At 38.6% G+C, this 18,042-nt stretch overlaps 2 protein-coding genes across 2 annotated transcripts in view; one reads left to right on the forward strand and one right to left on the reverse strand.

Annotated features, from left to right (window-relative positions):
* JMY (junction mediating and regulatory protein, p53 cofactor) overlaps positions 1 to 7,354 on the forward strand; it is a 143,011-nt gene extending 135,657 nt beyond the window's left edge. The window contains exon 11 of the mRNA XM_006119180.3: positions 1,788 to 7,354. The gene's annotated coding sequence lies outside the window, so the exon portion shown is untranslated. The remainder of the gene's footprint in view (positions 1 to 1,787) is intronic.
* Positions 4,520 to 18,042, reverse strand: part of HOMER1 (homer scaffold protein 1) — a 168,949-nt gene continuing 155,426 nt past the window's right edge. Inside the window, exons 12-13 of the transcript XR_012904870.2 lie at positions 17,742 to 17,830; positions 4,520 to 4,657 (exon numbers count right to left, since the gene is read on the reverse strand). The gene's annotated coding sequence lies outside the window, so the exon portion shown is untranslated. The remainder of the gene's footprint in view (positions 4,658 to 17,741; positions 17,831 to 18,042) is intronic.

The raw sequence follows: 18,042 nt of genomic DNA on the forward strand, positions 1-18,042 counted from the left end.
CTGTTAATGGGCATACATTGTATACTTACAGATATTATCAAACCATTATCTTCACTTAAATCTGCATAAACTAAATCTTACACATTAATTCCTCAAGCTTGAAGGCTAAATCAGATAGTTTGTTTGAGATACAGAAAGTATCTTTAAATTAATCCAGTTCATGGTTTTTAAAAAAGGAATTAACTAAAAGGGAGAAAAATGAGTAAATGACTACAAGTTTAAGGGATCTCCCTTTATATCTGTGGTCTGAGGGCAATACAATTTAAAAAACTTGACCATGACTAAGAAAATTTGGTAAATTGGAATAAAATCTAAGCTGACTCAGTAGAAAGATGTCCCTTTAGTTGATTTTGAATGTGTCTCCTCCTTAGAAGAATAATGGCAAAACTGTGAATACTTGTTTCCTGGAAAATTGATAATTTAGTTTTTTTGGGGGAGAGGGGGGAAGGGAAGTATAGTGGATGTGTATCAATGGGGTTTTTTTATTTGTTTAATTTTGATGGGAAACTAACATTTATACAAGTTTTTAAAGAAGGCATGCAAATTGTAAAACTGAAACTTGAAAGTGGAATTTATAGTAGTTTTAAAATATAGTATTCACCTAAAGACTAATTCATTTTGAGGGGAGTTGAAATTTCCATTTCTCATTTATTAATTTTTTGTCTTCCAATAAGACTTAGTCACAAACTTTCTTTAAAAAAAATTTCCCTTCTTGCACTTTCTGAAGCACTTATATATACTTCCTTGCATGAAGTGTAATCCTCTGTTAATTTTATGGTTATGCCATAATGAAAGGCAAAAGTGGCATCCATTCACTATTTTAAGCATTTTAGCAACTCTTGTATACTTTAAGAACTTACTTTAGAAGTTCTATAGATGAAATTGTAATGTGAAAAATACTTATAAATACATAGAATTAAACAACACATGAAAAATTAAATCTGGTCTGTCATAGTGGTTCTACTTGGTATGAGAATTAGCTTTCAAAATTAAAATTGTTTTATTGCTTCATAATATTTTTCCATTGACGTCTTCCCTAAATTTCTAAATCTCACAAGACAATACTTGAGTCAGTTTCATGCATTTGAATCGTAGTGATGCAGAAGATGCAGTGGCACTCAGAAAATTGTTGATGCTCAGAAAATAGCCAGCTGGGCATTTCATTTTATGATTGAACTGTCTCTGTTAAAGAAAAACTTAAAAACCAACTAATTCTAGCAGCGCCTTAAAGACTAACAAAACATGTATAATGAGCTTTCATGGGCACAATACACTTCTTCAGATGAGTGGAGTTATTAAAGGTCCAGTTCCAAAATAAATAAGCGATGGGGGGAGGGGGAAAGGAAGAGGAGGGGGGAAAGGGGGCGGGGAGTCCATTAGAGTGTTCATGTTACATGAAACAGAAGTTTGTAATGACTTCAGCCAAATACTGTAATAAAATAAGGCCCCAGATTCTCAACAGAGACCAAGGAATGCAGTCAACTCAGGGAAAGGGTAACTTTTTTTTCCTGGCCTACTGTCATCTTGTGCCAGTGCAATCTCCCTATTGTTACTCTAACTTGTGTTGGCTGCTAACAACACCTACAGGGCACAGTGAAGGCTGGCCTGGCTATACCCCACACACCGGTTGTTGGGATTGGTAGGAGCCACTATGATGGCTCTAAAACACAGGGATTAGGTCAGGGTTTAAAAATGCTGCTTAATGTATTTAAATGGAGAGGATTTGCACAGTTGAGATTTAAATTGTTTTTCAGTCATTCTTTGTTTGCTTTTTTTTTTTAACATAGGTGATAGCAGCCACTGAAGTAAGGAAAAACACAACAAAAAGTACCCCACAGTAGGAGATCAATCTTCCTCTTCATTTCAGAAAATTCAAATCCAGCGATTTTCACCATCAACTGCATAGTAGAAAAAGGTTTCTTTTGGCAAATGATTATGTGGAAAAAACATAACATTGATTTTGTTTTTCAGTTATTTTTTTATTCATTCCACAAGTGCAAGGTTGGACAAAAAGCTAAGTTGCTTAGATATACATTTAATAACTGTAATGAGAAATGGCTCTTCAGGATGTTTTTCCAATTCTTTAAGCACTTTTTACATTTGTGTTAGTGGCCAGTTAAGTGATGGAACATTTCAAGTGGGAAGAATGCTGCAGTGATAAAGTTACTGGGGGATATAGTTAGAACATCAGGACAGCTATGAAACCTACTCTTCAGTGCACTGAAAATATCATCTGCTTGAAAGAAATTTAATGGTTGTACCACAATGGCTAAAATTGCAATAGAGATACAACTAAGTTCTCTTTAGTAGTTCTTCTCACTGCGAAGAAATGTGTACTTGTATGAAAAATAACACATGACTGTGCAGTCTAAGGACCATAACAGAATACATGTATTTAAGGATGTATGTGTTTACAACATAGTACACTTAACATGGCATATTATAGCACCTTTTTAGAAGGTCATATATAATCTTAAATCCTACATTTTACAAGATTTTCCATGTTTTTTAAACAGTAGTATTTAGGTGAGATGAACTGAAGTAATCATTATACCATACATACAAATTTGTGATAAGAAGCAATATTTTGTAATTTAATAATACTTAAAATTGTTTTGTTAGCTTGAACTGTTCTTGTTTGTTTACTGTGAGCAATCTTTTCTTTCTTATTTAAAGATTCTTTAAAGAGATTGCAGGACTTAAACACATTAACACTAGTTACAAAAGTTATGCTTCTCTGTTAGTAGTTAGTATTTCCTTTAGTGGCTATAAAAAATTATACATCATACCTGTTCATCTGAAAACTACACTTGTTGGCTGTATGTGGTTCTAAAGGAGGAGGGTACAGTCTTCAGTACAGGAAGAACTTAAAGAAATAATCTTAAATTGCATGACTAATAGCTGCAGGCAGCTAGTTTTATAATGCCAGCGTACTTAAAGGTACATCTTACACAGGTTTAAGTAATCTTGTATCATGTTCAAAGCTCTTTATAATGTATATTATTTGACACTCCAGTTATATGAAAGTCTCGACCAGTGTTTGTTTTATTAAATATATACTGAGACCCACTTTAACCCTTTTCCTTTATAAAATTTTTATTACTCATTTTAAGAAGGATTTATTTTCATTTAGAAGCAGATTAATGAATTGCAACTGTTGTGTAATGGAGCACATAGTCTCAACTTTTATAACAGTTCTTTTAAAATAGTTGAGAGCAAGAATACCTGTCTTGGCAATAGGTGTTATTACCAGAATGAACCTCAGATCTTGGAAACTGTTCTGCAATTATTGTCTGAAATAATAAAGATCTCTCATGTTTTGAAAGATAATTTGCCACTCTGTACTTGACACTAATAGGCATTCTTCTTGAGCTTTTTGCCTTTAGTGATTCATTTTCAAAATGAATGTTTATAAGCAACATTTTTCAGCGATACCACCAGTTCTGTACCTGGTATCTGCTTTCAGGGCATCATTTTATGTGGACATAGCATCAGTTCTATGACATATCTATCATTCACTTGTCAAGGACCTAACAGTTCAAGTTTATTCCCAAATTACGTCTATGTTTTTACATTTATCATTTCAAAATTTACTATGTGTAATCATTTAGCATAGATAATAAATGTAAGTAGTTTGTGTGCCTTTGGTGTATGTACGGGCATCAGTACAAATGGGGTCCAGTGTATGAATTTTTAGCTATAGTATAAAACACATATTTGCAAGTTAGGATATTATATGAGTGTTAGACCAACAACAAAGTGACATCAAATATGTCCAGTTTTTCTTGCTTTAAGAAACAAAAGTGTACAGGGTGCATATAACACTGGCAAAACTTGAGTTGAGAGAAACTGTACTTTGAAAACAGGAATAATGTTCCTGCCCCTTGCACTAAACTTATCCACAAATTTATCTTTATATAGGGATCTGTTTAAATAGCTCTGCATTGTGCTGTACTATAGTTCTCAGATTTATCTACATATTTGTCAACTTTGCCTTGAAAACTTGTTCATGATTAAAAATAAACCTGTCCTTGCTACATTTATACTTAGTTAAAATATTCGATACCTGACTGACTTTGTATGCATTATTTATTCATAGGAATATCATATTTTATGTACATACACCCAAAAGAGAGCTGCTATGCTGAGCATAACAGTTTATATCAAATTCAAACTCCAACTTTAAAGTAGTCACTGGATGTCACCTTTTCAAACAATTCTCCAATTTAAGATATAAAAATTATTCACGTAGTAATTTATAACTCCATGCATAAAAACACTTCCAAGGCTTTTCTATGCGGATTTATACTGGTATTGCAATAGAAGTTATATGGGGAAAGTCCAATTACTTTCACAAGAGTTACAGAAATTTTATCAATCCTTGCTACTTTGGCACATCTGTAATTGACAGCAGGTTTTTTGAACAACTCTACTTGAGAGACCATGACAAACATCACTATGGAGATGGCATTTATACTTACATGTATGCAAGAGGGGAAAAAAAGTTTGCACATAAAATGATCACTAGAAATTGTCAGTATTTGCTCTTCATGGTTGTAGTTCATCAACAGTGCATGCTATATGCCAGGAAAACTTGCTTGTTTATTCAATAGAACGGTTAGGGAAAAGTCCACTGAAGTAATTGGAATTTCCCAATCTGAAATACATATAAATTCAGGAAACATGAGTACATACCGTAATTTTGGGGACTGAAAATTTATCAGAGAGAAAAAGGAATTAAAATGGTTTATTTCTAGTAGAGCAACAATAAATGAAAGATAAACAGCAATATTGTTTTTTTTATCAGGAATGGGATTAACATTTATTTGAATTTCTGTATCTTCCTCACAGTGGTCCCAAAATCCATTAAAATGACTAATGTTCTTCACTTTCTTATGTTTGCATATTTTGTTTGATTTACTTTTTAGAATAGATGAAAGTTTTGTTTTTCTCTAATGCTATTTTTTAATATTTCTTAAGTTTAGCAGCTTGTATTCTACAACAGATATCTGTAAAATAAGTTAACTTAATCTGATACTGTGTTCAATGGCTGCGTCAGGGATTTTGGATTCAATAGACTTCATCAAATTCTTTGTACAGAATCACTTTCACTTTCAGCATTATATTCTGTTAAATCAAACTATGAGCAGTTCATTATTGAAATGTGTAACCAGTTGAGATGAGGAAGCAGAAACTCTCATTAGTTAATGTTATCTTTTATTCCTTTTGTTGCACTGAATTCAAAGACTGAAATTGTAAATTAAGGTTACTTGCAGTTTAAACAGATGTTTTCATTGTAATGCTTATATACTTACTTTCTTGTGTTATTTCTGGTAATGATCCCATAAGCATGAAGCAAGATATTATGCATAATGTTAGCAAATCAATATGTTACAGACAAGAAGGCTCATTGCTAAGAGAGAAGCAGTAAGAGCTGTAAGCACCTTACTGAGAAAGCATGTTGCATTTATTGAATGCTATTGGAATATATAGGACAACAGGTTTATTCTAAAAAGTGCTCTTTTGTACAGTGAAGCACATTGACCTGCACTGCTATCTAATGCTGTGTAAAATTCAGCAGTGGCTATTTTAATCATATAACTATACTATAATTTAAATTTTTCCTACAAAATTAATTTTATTTGTTGCCTAAAACATCATGTATTAAATGTTACAATTTTTAGGAAGGGGCTGAGTATGCCAATGTATTTTGGGGTGAGTGTTGTTATGTTATATATTATTCTTTGCACTGCCCATTCAATGATGACTTTGTCCAAAATTTCTGGCTTTGACAATGGTGAATCTACATCTTGGAATTCAAAGAACTTTATTGTAATTTACACCTCCTAAGACCTGCCCTTGGGCCTCATGATATTACCGATCTGGTCTTCCTTCCATTCCTCCATGTAAATGCTCAGATGTTCCATTTTTAAACATAATATGACAAATTAGTGGCTTTATTTGACCTATAATTATGTGAATGAGGAAACACTGTCTGTATTGGATAGCCACTGGCTTGATCTTAGCTATCTGCTAAAAGAGAAACCTTGACTGGGAACATATGGCTCATTGTCTCAGTAGGTAAGGTGCCCAAATATACAAAGCACAATACCAAAATTTGTTTTTAAATAAGTCGTCTTGATTTTTATCCAAGTTCTGCTTGATAATTCAGTTTCCACAGCAATTTAATTCACTGCTGGAACGGCTTGATTTTCAAGTCTTCACAACCCTTGAAAGATACTTTTCACTTTCATGAACTGGGGCGAGATGTGAATAGGGACAGCCTCACTGTGACCACTCCAACATGTTTTTATGGTTGCTGCCTACTTCACAAGTTATCTTACATACTTGTAAGTGCTGAGCCATGAAGTTGGTGAAATGCAGAACACTACAGGGATGCATGAATAAAGGGTTAATGAAAGTGACACTTTCTAGCCTGGTTAAGTGAGAAATAATCAAATGGAAAAACTGATTCACAATCCACTAGCTTTGTGCAATATTACAAATAGAATCAAACACTAGCACATCGTGCTTGGCTTTAAGACAGTCTTTAAAAAACAATTATTTAAATGGATATTTTAAATACACATTGTATTATAAAACTGTTCCTGCAAATTTACAATACCTAAAAATGCTCAGTGTTCTAAAGTATTAAGCAACAAGTGTAAAAATTAAGTGAGCATTTCCAGCAATATCAAGGGTATGTCTACACTGCATTCCTCTTTCAAGAGAGGAATGCAAATGCAGCTAAGTGAAATTGCAAATGAAGCATGAATTTACTAATCTCATGCTTCATTTGCATAATGGCATCCAGGTGCTTTTTCGAAATACCCTATTTCGAAAAAAATGTCATCTAGACCAGTTTATTTAAGAAAAGATCCTCCTTTTGAAATAATCCTTACTCCTTAAAAAAATTAGGTTTAAGGGTTATTTCGAAAGAAGGCTTTTTTTCAAAATAACACCATCTAGATAGCTTTTTTTCAAAATAGGGTATTTTGAAAAAGTGCCCAGATGCCATTATGCAAACGAAGTGTGAGATTTGTAAATTTGCACTTCATTTGCAATTTCACTCAGCTGTATTTGCATTTCTCTCTTGAAAGTGGAATGCAGTGTAGACATTCCCCAGAAAACTTAAAAAAAATACTGGTTTGACTGTTTGCTTTTTGCTCTTTCTTTAGTGTAGCTTTTCTGTAATTATTATTTATGTAGTTCATGTTTTTACTATCATGACTTCATAGTTAAACCTGTACACAGACTGAAATCACCTTTTTCTTGTACATTCAATGTAACAACATACTCACAGTTTTGGTGCTTAAAAATGATTCTTTAATAAAGGATATTTATTTGAACACAATTTTATCCACGGTTTGTCTCTTCCACTTTTTAAATCAAATCAACACAGTTTGGTTCCTCAGATAACATTTACTCTTATTTACCATTAGCCTTCCTTTTCTATCACATTCATCTCTGATAATGGTAAAGTTTAGCTGAGATGCTAAATTCCTGAGTGCTTGTATTATCACTCCACCATTGCATCAGTGGATACTTATTAATGGTAAACTGAAAAATTCTGCATTTATATTTTTTCATGCCTTTATGGAACCAGGGAGCATCTACATCTTGCAGTGAAACCAGAACAAGCTTCCAGCTGCAATTACTTGGTTTAAAAAGACCTGGAATTAGAATTAAGATAGACACAATTTGTGATTTCTATACAGGTTGCCTTTGCTTACTGCACAATATAATCTTCCCAAACCAGCCAAGATGCTATATTATGCATATTGACTCCTTCCAAATTAGTAGACTGACTACTTCTCTCTCGTGTCTTTGTCATTCCCTTAATTGTTACAAAAAATAATTCTGCATTAAGAGTTATACAGATTGCAAGGTCAAGCACTCAAATGTTGGGAAATTCTAAAAATTTAGAATACCTATGTAACATTAATTTAACCTTTTTGTGCATGTTATGACAATCTGATCATTTCGTCCACAGCATCTACTAATGTAATGCTTACATTAAATTGAAGTTTGTGGTTTTGGCATGATTTAAAATTTTTCTGACAATGCATGTGAGCGCTTAGGTATCTTATAGACTAGTGGAAAGTCAGGCAGCCTAAATATAGCACTGTATGTACAAAATACTCTTATGTTTGCTTTGAAAAGATTCACCCATTTGTTTTCTGGTGGGGGAAGGAAGGATTTTTTTTTTTAGCTTGGAACCAGAAATAGATTATATTGATAACATTTTCAAAGAGAAAAGGAAGTTACTTACCTTGTGCAGTAACAATGGTTCTTTGAAACGTGTGTTCCCTATGATTGCTCCACTGTAGGTGTATATGCACCTCTAACTGGAGATTTTTGGTAGCAGTGCTCATTGAGCCCATGCATTTGCTCTCATAAGAATGGCCATACTGGGTCAGACCAAAGGTCCATCTAGCCTAGTATTCTGTCTTCCAACAGAGGCCAATGCTAGGTGCCCCCAGGGGCAATGAACAACAGATAATCATTAAGATCCCTTCCCTGTCACCCATTCCCAGTTTCTGACAAACAGAGGCTAAGATCACCATTTCCATCCATCCTGGTTAATAGGTCCATTAATGGACTTATCTTCCATTAATGTATCTAGTTCTTTTAGAACCCTGTTAAAGTTCTGGCCTTCAAACATCCTCTGGTGAGGAGTTCTACAGGTTGTGCACTGCATGAAGTACTTCCTTTTATTTTAAACCTGCCACCTATTCATTTCATTTGGTGGTCCCCTAGCCCTTACGTTATGGAAACAAGTAAATAGCTTTACCTTCTTCACTTTCTCCACATAGTCACGGTTTTATAGACATCCATTGTGTCCTCCCTTAGACTAGGACTCTTCAACTTAGAAAAGAGACTTTTTAATCTCTCTTCATACCGCAGTCATTCTAAACCCCTAATCATTTTTGTCTTTTTCTGAACTTTTCCCAATGCTAAGATATCTGTATGCAGTATTCAAGATGTGGGCATGCCATGGATTTATAGTGAGGCAATACAATATTTTCTATCCCTTTTTTGATTCCTAACATTGTTTGCTTTTTTTGACTTCTGCTGCACAGTGATTGGATGTTTTCAGAGAAATATCCACAATGACTCCAAGACTTATCTCTCTTGAGTTGTAATAATTTACTCCCCATCAATTTGTACGTATAATTGGAATTCTGTTTTCCAATATAACATTACTTTGCATTTATCAACATTAAAATTCATTTGCCATTTTGTTGCCTATTTCCTAGTTTTGTGAGATGATATTGAAGCTCTTCACTGTCTTAACTATCTTGAGCAGTTTAGTATCATCTGCAAATTGTGCCACCTCACTGTTTAGCCCTTTTTCCAGACCACCTATGTTGAATTGGACTGGTGCAAATACAGACCCCTTCAGGCCACCACTAATTACCGCTCCATTCTGAAAACTGACCATTTATCCCTATCCTTTGTTTCCGGTCTTTTAACCAGTTGTCATGGGATAAGAGGGGAGGTCCCATCATGGACTGACAACTCTCTTAAGAGCCTTTGGTGAGGGATCTTGCCAAAAGGTCTCTGGAAATCTAAGTACAAATATAGCCACTGGATCCCCCTTGTTGAGGCCCTGAAAGAATTCCAGTAGACTAGTTGACTTTTTTTTTCCAATAAATTATGCTCATCTGTGTGTCTGAAAGCTCTATTCTTTACTATAATTTCAACTAATTTGCCCAGTACCTGGATCTAGAGGTAATTGCCAGGATCACCTCTGGAGCCCTTTTTAAAGATTAGCATCACATTAGCTAGCTTCCAGTCATTTGGTACTGAAAATGTTTTAAAAGATAGGTTACAAACCACAGTTCAAAAATTCATTTAATTTCTTAGTAATGGCCTTATCGTCCTTGAGCATCTCAGTCGTCCATTGGCCCCACTGGTTGTCTGCAGGCTTCCTGCTTATGATGTACTTAAATAGTTTTGTTATTCCTTTTTTAATTCTTTGCTAGCTGTTCTTCAAATTCCTTTTTGGCCTTCCTTCTTATATTTTTACACTTCATCAGACAGAATGTATGCTCCTTTCTATTTTCCTCACTAGGATTTAACTTCCACTTTTAAAAAGATGTCTATCTGTCACTGCTGCTTTTACTTGGTTAAGCCAAGCCACAGTGGCAGTTTTTTGGTTCCCTTACTGTATTTTTTTTTAAAATATGGGGTATACATTTAAGTTGGGCCTTTATGATTGTGTCTTTGAAAAGTTCCCATGCAGCTTGCAGGGATTTTACTTTTGGCACGGTACCTTTTAATTTCTGTTCAACTAAATTCCTCATTTTTATGTAGTTCCCCTTTCTGAAATAAAATGCCGCTGCTGTGATGTTTTTCCCACCACAGGATGTTAAATTTTATTATAATATGGTCACTATTTCCAAGCAGCCTAGCTATATTCACTTTTTGGAGTAGAGTCTGCTACTATATAGAATACTATGGTTAAAGATGGCATTGGGGGCTGAATGTTTGGTGATAACCATGTTATGTGAGTATGTGGGCAGAGGCCCAATTTACTGCTCTACAGATTGAGATAAGAATGTCTGTAAGGAATGTGACCCGAGGTAGAAACTGACCTCATGGAGTGTATGTGGACTCTGGCTGGAAGCACAATTTGTCCTTGATAACAGTGATTTACACAACCAGAGACCCATTTAGATAGACTTTGTGACAACATGGAGATGATTCTGCATATGCTGTGTGTTTGTCTCAAAGTGGTTTTGGGGAAAAACCAATGAGATGGATCTGTTAATTCACATGGAAAATGAAGAGACAGTAGAGACAAACTTGAGATATGGCCTTAGAGTTGCTTTGTCTTTAAAAAGGTTCAGAATGGTGAGTGTGCCACCAGGGTAGTATTTCACCTGTGTGCCTACTTGAGATGGCAGCATTAGAAATTAACCATCTCTTGTACCTCTATCTTCATGGACATATGTGCTAGACAGCAAGTTGCCATAGACTCAAAAGCCCTGAGAACTAGGTTAAGATCCTAGGCTGAAGTGGGTGGTGTCACCCATGGGAAGAGATTATCGGTATCCTTAAGGTAGCTACGCATCAGCAAACACTGAATTTACCTGCTGGTTGAAGGATGTTTTCACTGCAAGATGTACCTTAATGGAGTTAAGTAAGAGTTTTGATATCTTCAGGTTTTAAAGTATAATATAAAATCCAAGAGAGGGAAGATGAGGTTGGGTCTATGTTTAGAATAACAACTTGGAATGATTTCCAATTTATAGGAAAGTATGTAGCATAGTCAACTTTGGCTGTGTAGCAACACATCTTTTAGCTTATCAGAGCATTCTGCCTTTAGGCTTGGGAATTAAGAAAGCCACACTTGCAGGTGCAGGACTCATAGGTTGGGGTGTGATGTAGTGGGGATTGTGTTAGCTCTGTTTGCTTTGTTGTGTGTGATTCCTACTGTCCGTGTACTATTCTGTTGCAACTCTGTGTATGCCTCAAGTTTCCCTGGGTGCTGCACAGGTACCTGGATGGGAATGGGAAGGTTGGGTGTAGCTCTCACTGAGGGAGGCTACCCCATCTTAGCACAAACACAACAATAGCTCAGGCTGTCTGGTAACCTGAGCATAGATGGGGGGAGCAACCAGGCAACACCTTGCCTGGGAATCTGAACAAAGGAGGGGGAGGGGCTGCCTGGAGGGCTGGGACCTGTTGCTGAGTGTGAGAGTTACTCTGGGTTGGGGGAGAATGCAGGGAGGGGGCTCAGACTGCTGGCTCTGGGCCTCCCTGCTTCAAGTTGGATTTGACTGCTCCTGGTTCTTGTTAACAACAAATCTGTGTTACACTGTATCCCTCTCAACTAATAAACCTTCTTGCTGGCTGAGTCTCACATCTGACTGCGGATGGGGGTGCAGGGCTTGGTGACTCCCCCACACTCTGAGATACGGTAAAGGAGCAGGCCACCGTTTTGAGAGATCAGGTGAGGAATGAGCTGAAGAGGAACAGAAGGATATATTGCCAGCTGTGTCAGGTAAGAGCATCTGACCTGCCTTGGCCAAAAGGGGCAAGCAAAATAACTCTCGCATTATCTTGTTGAATTTTCAACAGGGCCATGGATAGAAAATGGGAAAAAGATACATGAGGTGTCCCTGTGCCATGGGAGGTTCAGGGCACCTCTCAGTAACTGTTCCCTGGGCAGGCCCAATAATGGGGACATTTCTTGTTCGGATAAAATAGCAAAGAGATCTCTAGTACAGGTTCCCCAAAGGGTGAATGTGTGTCAAAGCACCTGAGTTTAGTTCCCACTCATGATAGTAATTTGTGACAAATTCAAACAAACTGTTGGCTGTCACGTTCTGGATCCTTGGTAGATAGACTTTGGAAGTGGTACATCCTTCACAGTGTGCTCATCCCAGCTATCTAAGTACTTCCTTGAAGAGGGAGGAAGATCTGGCACCCTCTTGATAATTTATGTAAAATATAGGGCATATTAAGTGCATCATGATCTTCATGTGGATTTTCTTGATGAAAGGCAGAAAGTGCATGCAGGCATTACTGCCGGCACTTACTTCTTCCACAGAAGTGACCCTTCATGCCATGCTTTTGGAGCGATTTGCCCTGAACCTTGTGGTTGTGTTAGGTGAGCTCAGCCTATTTGAAAGACATCTGTCCCACTGTAGTGAGTTTCTGTGCTGCTTTTAAGGGTGGCTCTAAGAATGACAATAGCTGTATGGGAGTTGGTGTTTCGGTTCAATGAGGAGAAACTCAGAATAACTGCTTGGGTGGAGTAGTCTGTACTGATAATGGTCTTGACCAATAGGTAAACTAGGAAATCTCATCACTCTAAAGCTGGAATAATGGCTGCCAGCACAACCAGCTTGAACACCTGTGCCTTCCTGTATTTGTTTAATGCCCTTAGAGCTAGAATAGGACTCCAACTTCTTTTCACTTCTAAAATCAGGAAATAATGGCAGTAACCGCCCCACGCACCCTCCCCGGCAGCTCCTGCAGTAGTCCACTGGCATAAATACTGATGCATTTCCTGATAAAGTAGGTTCTCAGGGGAAGAGTCCCTGAAGTGGGGCAGGGAAGAAGGGTTGGAATGGGGAAGGAACATTAATTGAATGTCATAGCTCTTCGAAAAAAAATCCAGAAACCCGCATGCTGCAGGTGATATAATTGCTGTGAAATAGGGCCAGGAAATTTCTGAGGGGATGTGGCAAGTGTGTAGGTGGCAGCTGACACTGCAAGATGTAACTGAGCAGTCGAGGGCCTGAACCATGAGAAGTGCTTAGAAGAGGAATGGGTTACCTGAGAATGGAATGAAATGGGTTACCTAGGGAGGTGGTGGAATCTGCAGCTCTAGAGGTTTTTTTAAGCCCCAGCTTGACAAAGATCTGGCTAGGATGATTTAGTTGGGGTTGGTCCTGCTTGTGCAGGGGGCTGGATTCAATGACCTCCTGAGGTCACTTCCAGCCCTAGGTTTCTATGGTGGCTTGAAAGACAGCAGATTGGGATGAGCAGCAAACTGCTTCCATATTTGAGTCCTGGTCCTCTTACCATATAGCTCATCACAGTGCTGAGATGGTGGGTATGGTGTGGCTGAGACACAGAGATCCTCTTTTCTGCCTTGCAGAGTAGATTCCTAGGGAGTGTAGTATGGTCCAGGAATCCAAGTGTGGGAAGAAGAATCTTCTATTCCCTGAAGTGTTTGGGCCCATCAAACAGGAAGTTTTCTGCATCTCCTTGGGCAAATCAAAAAGGTGTAGTCAAAAAGCCCTCCTGAGTACCATTATCATGAAGACCAGACAGGCCGCTGCATCAGCCGCATACAGTGTTGTCTCTAGCAACCAATCTGGTTATGAATTGATCTTCTTTAAGGAGGGTATGAAATTGCTACTTTTTGGTCTCTGGTAAATAGTCCAGAAACACCTTTTCCCACAAGTAATAAAATCTTATTTGGCAATTTGCAATTCTAAACAGCTTTGTCACTGACAAGTATTCCATTGTATCAAACTCGATCGTATGGTGGTGTCATGATGACGTTTGCTTTCTGCATCAATCACATCCACAATGTTGGAGTTTGACTTCAAATGTGCCACTTTGAGGGATGTGGAGTTTTTTGTTTTGTCATTTTTGGTTGGTTGGTTCTGTTACTAGGGACAACTTTGGTAGGTTCTAGAATCACCTCATTAACTGGGAGGGCAATTCTGGATGAGGTGGTGGTGTGCAGAATATCCCCAACTTGTGATGTTTATCTCCCTGTAAGAATCTGCTGCTCATCTGCAACCCTCTTGGCAAGATCCTGAAAGTTATTAAAATCACCTAGTGATGGGGGTGGGAAAGTCTCATTTGGTAGAGGTAAGAAGTTTGCTGGAGGTATAGCTTCCCCTTGCAGCCCTTCTTCCTATTCTGAAAAAGCATCCTCCAGCCATTGCTCAGAGGCTCCGGACAGCTATGCTATAGGAGGCCATCTGGTGGACTCTCTGAGACACATTGGATGGCTGTGGGGTGTGTGTGTGCGTGCAAGAAGGCAATGTGGGGGGATGAGGTGGTCAGGCATGGATGATCAGTGAAGAGGGAAAAACAATAACAGGAAACTTGGAAATGGCAGAGGTACTTAATGACTTGTTTCGGTGTTCACCAAGAAGTCTGATGAAGCCGAATAGTGAATGCTAGTGAGATGGGGTAGGTTTAGAAGTTAACATTTAAAAAAAAAAACAAGTTAAAAGTTACTTAGAAAAGTTAGATGTCTTCAGGGCCTGATGAAATACATCCTAGAATACTCAGGGAGCTGATAGGAGGTATCTGAGCGTTTAGTTATCTCTGAAAAATCATGGAAGTTGGGAAAGATTCCAGAAGACTGGAAAAGGGCAAATATAGTGCCCATTGATAAAAAGGGGAATAAGAACCCAGGAAACTACAGACCAGTTAGTTGAACTTCTGTGTCAGGAAAGATAATCTGCAAACATCTGGAAGAAAACAAGGTAACAGCCAGCATGGTTTTGTAAAGAACAAATCACGCCAAACCAATCTGATAGCTTTCTGTGATAGAATAACAAGTTTTGTGGATAAAGGAGAAGTGGCGGACATGGCATACTTAGACTTTAGTAAGGCATTTGATACAGTTTCAAATGACCATCTTATCAATACAGTAGGCAAACAACTTAGATGGGGCTACTATGAGATGGGTGCATAACTGGCTGGATAACTGTTCTCAAAGAGTAGTTTAACAGTTCACATTTCTGCTGGAAGGGCATAACAAGTGGGGTTCCACTGGGGTCTGTTTTGGGACCGCTTCTGTTCAATATTTTCACCAACAATTTAGATTATGGCACAGAGAGTACAATTATTAAACATGAAGACAAGACCAGCCCGAGCCCACCTCTGGGGCACACAGGCCGGGCCTTGCGGCCGTGGGGAGAAGGGCACTGCTGGCCAGGGCCGGCGCTGTGGGAGCCAGGTGCGCAGCGCCTGATGGCAGCTGTAAGGGATGCCACACGCCCCTTACAGCTGCCATCAGGTGCCCTCCATCAGTTGGCGCCCTGGGCAGCTGCCTAGCTCGCCCATGCCTCAGTCCGGCCCTGTATGCAGATGATACCAAGCTCGGAGAAGATGCAACTGATTTGGAGGATAGTCATAATTCAAATTGATCTGGACAAACTGGAGAAACAACCTGCGGTAAATGGGATAAAGTTTACGAAGGACAAATGCAAAGTACTCCACTTAGGAAGGAACTATCAGTTTCACACTTACAGAATGAGGAAGTGACTGTCTAGGAAAGAGTACTTCAGAGAGAGCTCTAGGGGTCATAGTGGACCACAAATTTAAATAGGAGTCAACGGTGTGACGCTGTTGCAAAAAAAGCAAACATTCTGGGATGCATTAAGATGAGTGTTGTGAGCAAGACACGAGAAGTCATTCTTCCGCTCTACTCTGCACTCATTAGGCCTCAGTTGGCGTATTGTGTCCAGTTCTGGGCACCACATTTCAAAAAAGATGTGCAGAAACTGGAGAAGGTCCAGAGAAGAGCAACAAAAATGATTACAGGTCTAGAAAACATGAGCTATGAGGCAAGGTTTGAGGAATTGGGCTTGTTTACTTTGGAAAAGAGAAGACAGAGGGGACATGATAGCAGTTTTCAGGTATCTAAAAGAGTGTTACTACAAGAAGGAAAGGGGAAAATTGTTCTCCTTGGCCTCTGAGGCTAGGACAAGACACAATGGGCTTAAACTGCAGCAAGGGAGGTTTAGGTTGAATATTAGGAATACTTCTTGTAAGGGTGGATAAACACTGGAATAAATTGCCTAGGCAGATTGTAGAATCTCCATCTCTAGAGATATTTAAGAGCAGGTTAGACAGACATCTATGAGGGATGATCTAGATGGTACATGGTCCTGCCATGGGGGCAAGGGACTGGACTTGATCTCTCTTGGTCCCTTCCAGTTCTAGTATTCTATGATAGGGTTACACCCTAAGGGTCCCATACCACAATAATGGGGGTTGATTCAATGGCACTGGGGAAGATCCTCATATTGCAACAATGGGCCACAGGTTTCTCCTACCCACTGTCAGACTTGTCACTAGGTAGGGATGGTACTGGCTGGGGTAGTAGCTGTATAGGCCCAGTGCCAAAAGTGATTCCAGGTGTCTGGATGTGCTCAATACTAGGGCCCTGGCACCACGTAATGGGGACTGTGGTTCTGCCCCAACCATCTGGTCTTCAGGGTACCAGAGTCATGTGACTCCCTGGGCTCACTCAGTACTACACAGGAGTAGTAGTTGTACTTTATTGGTACCAATGGTTGAGATGGTTCAGAGCACTCCCGAGATGAGTAGTGTTGTGCCAGGTACTGAAAGTGGTCAATGCCGCACTTTTAAAGACAGTACAGTAACTCTTTCTCTCGGTCCCCAGTGCTCCGGGATACCAGAGCTCACATGTTACTATGGGCTTACTTGGTACCACCGAGGAGTGTTCATGATACATTGTGAGCACCAAGGGTTGGGAGGGTACAGAGCACCCTGTTAATGGGAGTTGTCTCATCTGGTACCAAAAGTTCTCTCTGCCACTCTTTCAGAGATGGTTCGGTAATGCATAGCACAGTGCAGTGCCCTGAGAAAAAACCAACAAGATTGCTTAAATGTTCCCACGTTAAGGTTACATTTGATGTGCAGTTATACTTCAGTGTCTTTGAAAAAAGTATGATTTTTAAGTTCTTCAGTTTCAACTTTAATATTAAATTAGTTCTGTTCAAAATCAGATTCATTTAACAGTTGGACTCCTGGTTTTTTTGTTTTGTGATTGATGTCCATCTGGAGTATTCACTTCATCTTGGGATACAGCTCTACATGCTTGTCCCTGACTGCTGCAGCAATATACTTACTCTTTGCTGGTGTTCTATTCTTTACTCCTTAGTTCTTTTGACATTACAGGCCATTTCACAGGGTGAAGCAGCTGTCGAGAGCAACATTGTGGAGACAGCAGGATCTCTCTTCTTGCATAGGTTTCAGTGGGTGAGTAGCTCCTATGTGCATACTTATATCTTAATACGTCCCTAGCTCAAGAGTGTATTTTAATGTGTATAACAGAACCACTCCACACTAGGAAACGAGATACTCAGTGCAAGTTAGCTTTGGTGAATTAGTGAATAAATCAACAAGCACACACACACAAAATGAAATAATTAGCACAGTAGAGACTCAGCCACATTTGGGGATAGGCAGCAATACGTTAGATATTATAAAGGGGAACTACTCACTAGTAAGGGATTTTTGTCACAGTCCTCTTCTTCCCATTCCAGTATTACATCAGGCACTTATCTCCACCAAAGGGGACGTAGATTACCCACTTTCACGTCAGAAAATGAAAGAAGGGAAGGAAGAAGGAACGGGAAAGAAGTTTTATGCCAAACCAAACCACTGAGGATTTCTTTGATTCTCCTCTTCTGTTTGTTCATCTTGGAGAAAACTTACTGTTACACCTAGTGCTACAGCAAAAGGAGAGCCTATGTGAAAAACATTTTTAGGATATTTCTATACACACAAACAGGTAACATTTTA

This window comes from Pelodiscus sinensis, chromosome 6, assembly GCF_052426305.1.
Source record: "Pelodiscus sinensis isolate ZL-2025 chromosome 6, ASM5242630v1, whole genome shotgun sequence".
Classification (NCBI taxonomy): domain Eukaryota; kingdom Metazoa; phylum Chordata; order Testudines; family Trionychidae; genus Pelodiscus; species Pelodiscus sinensis.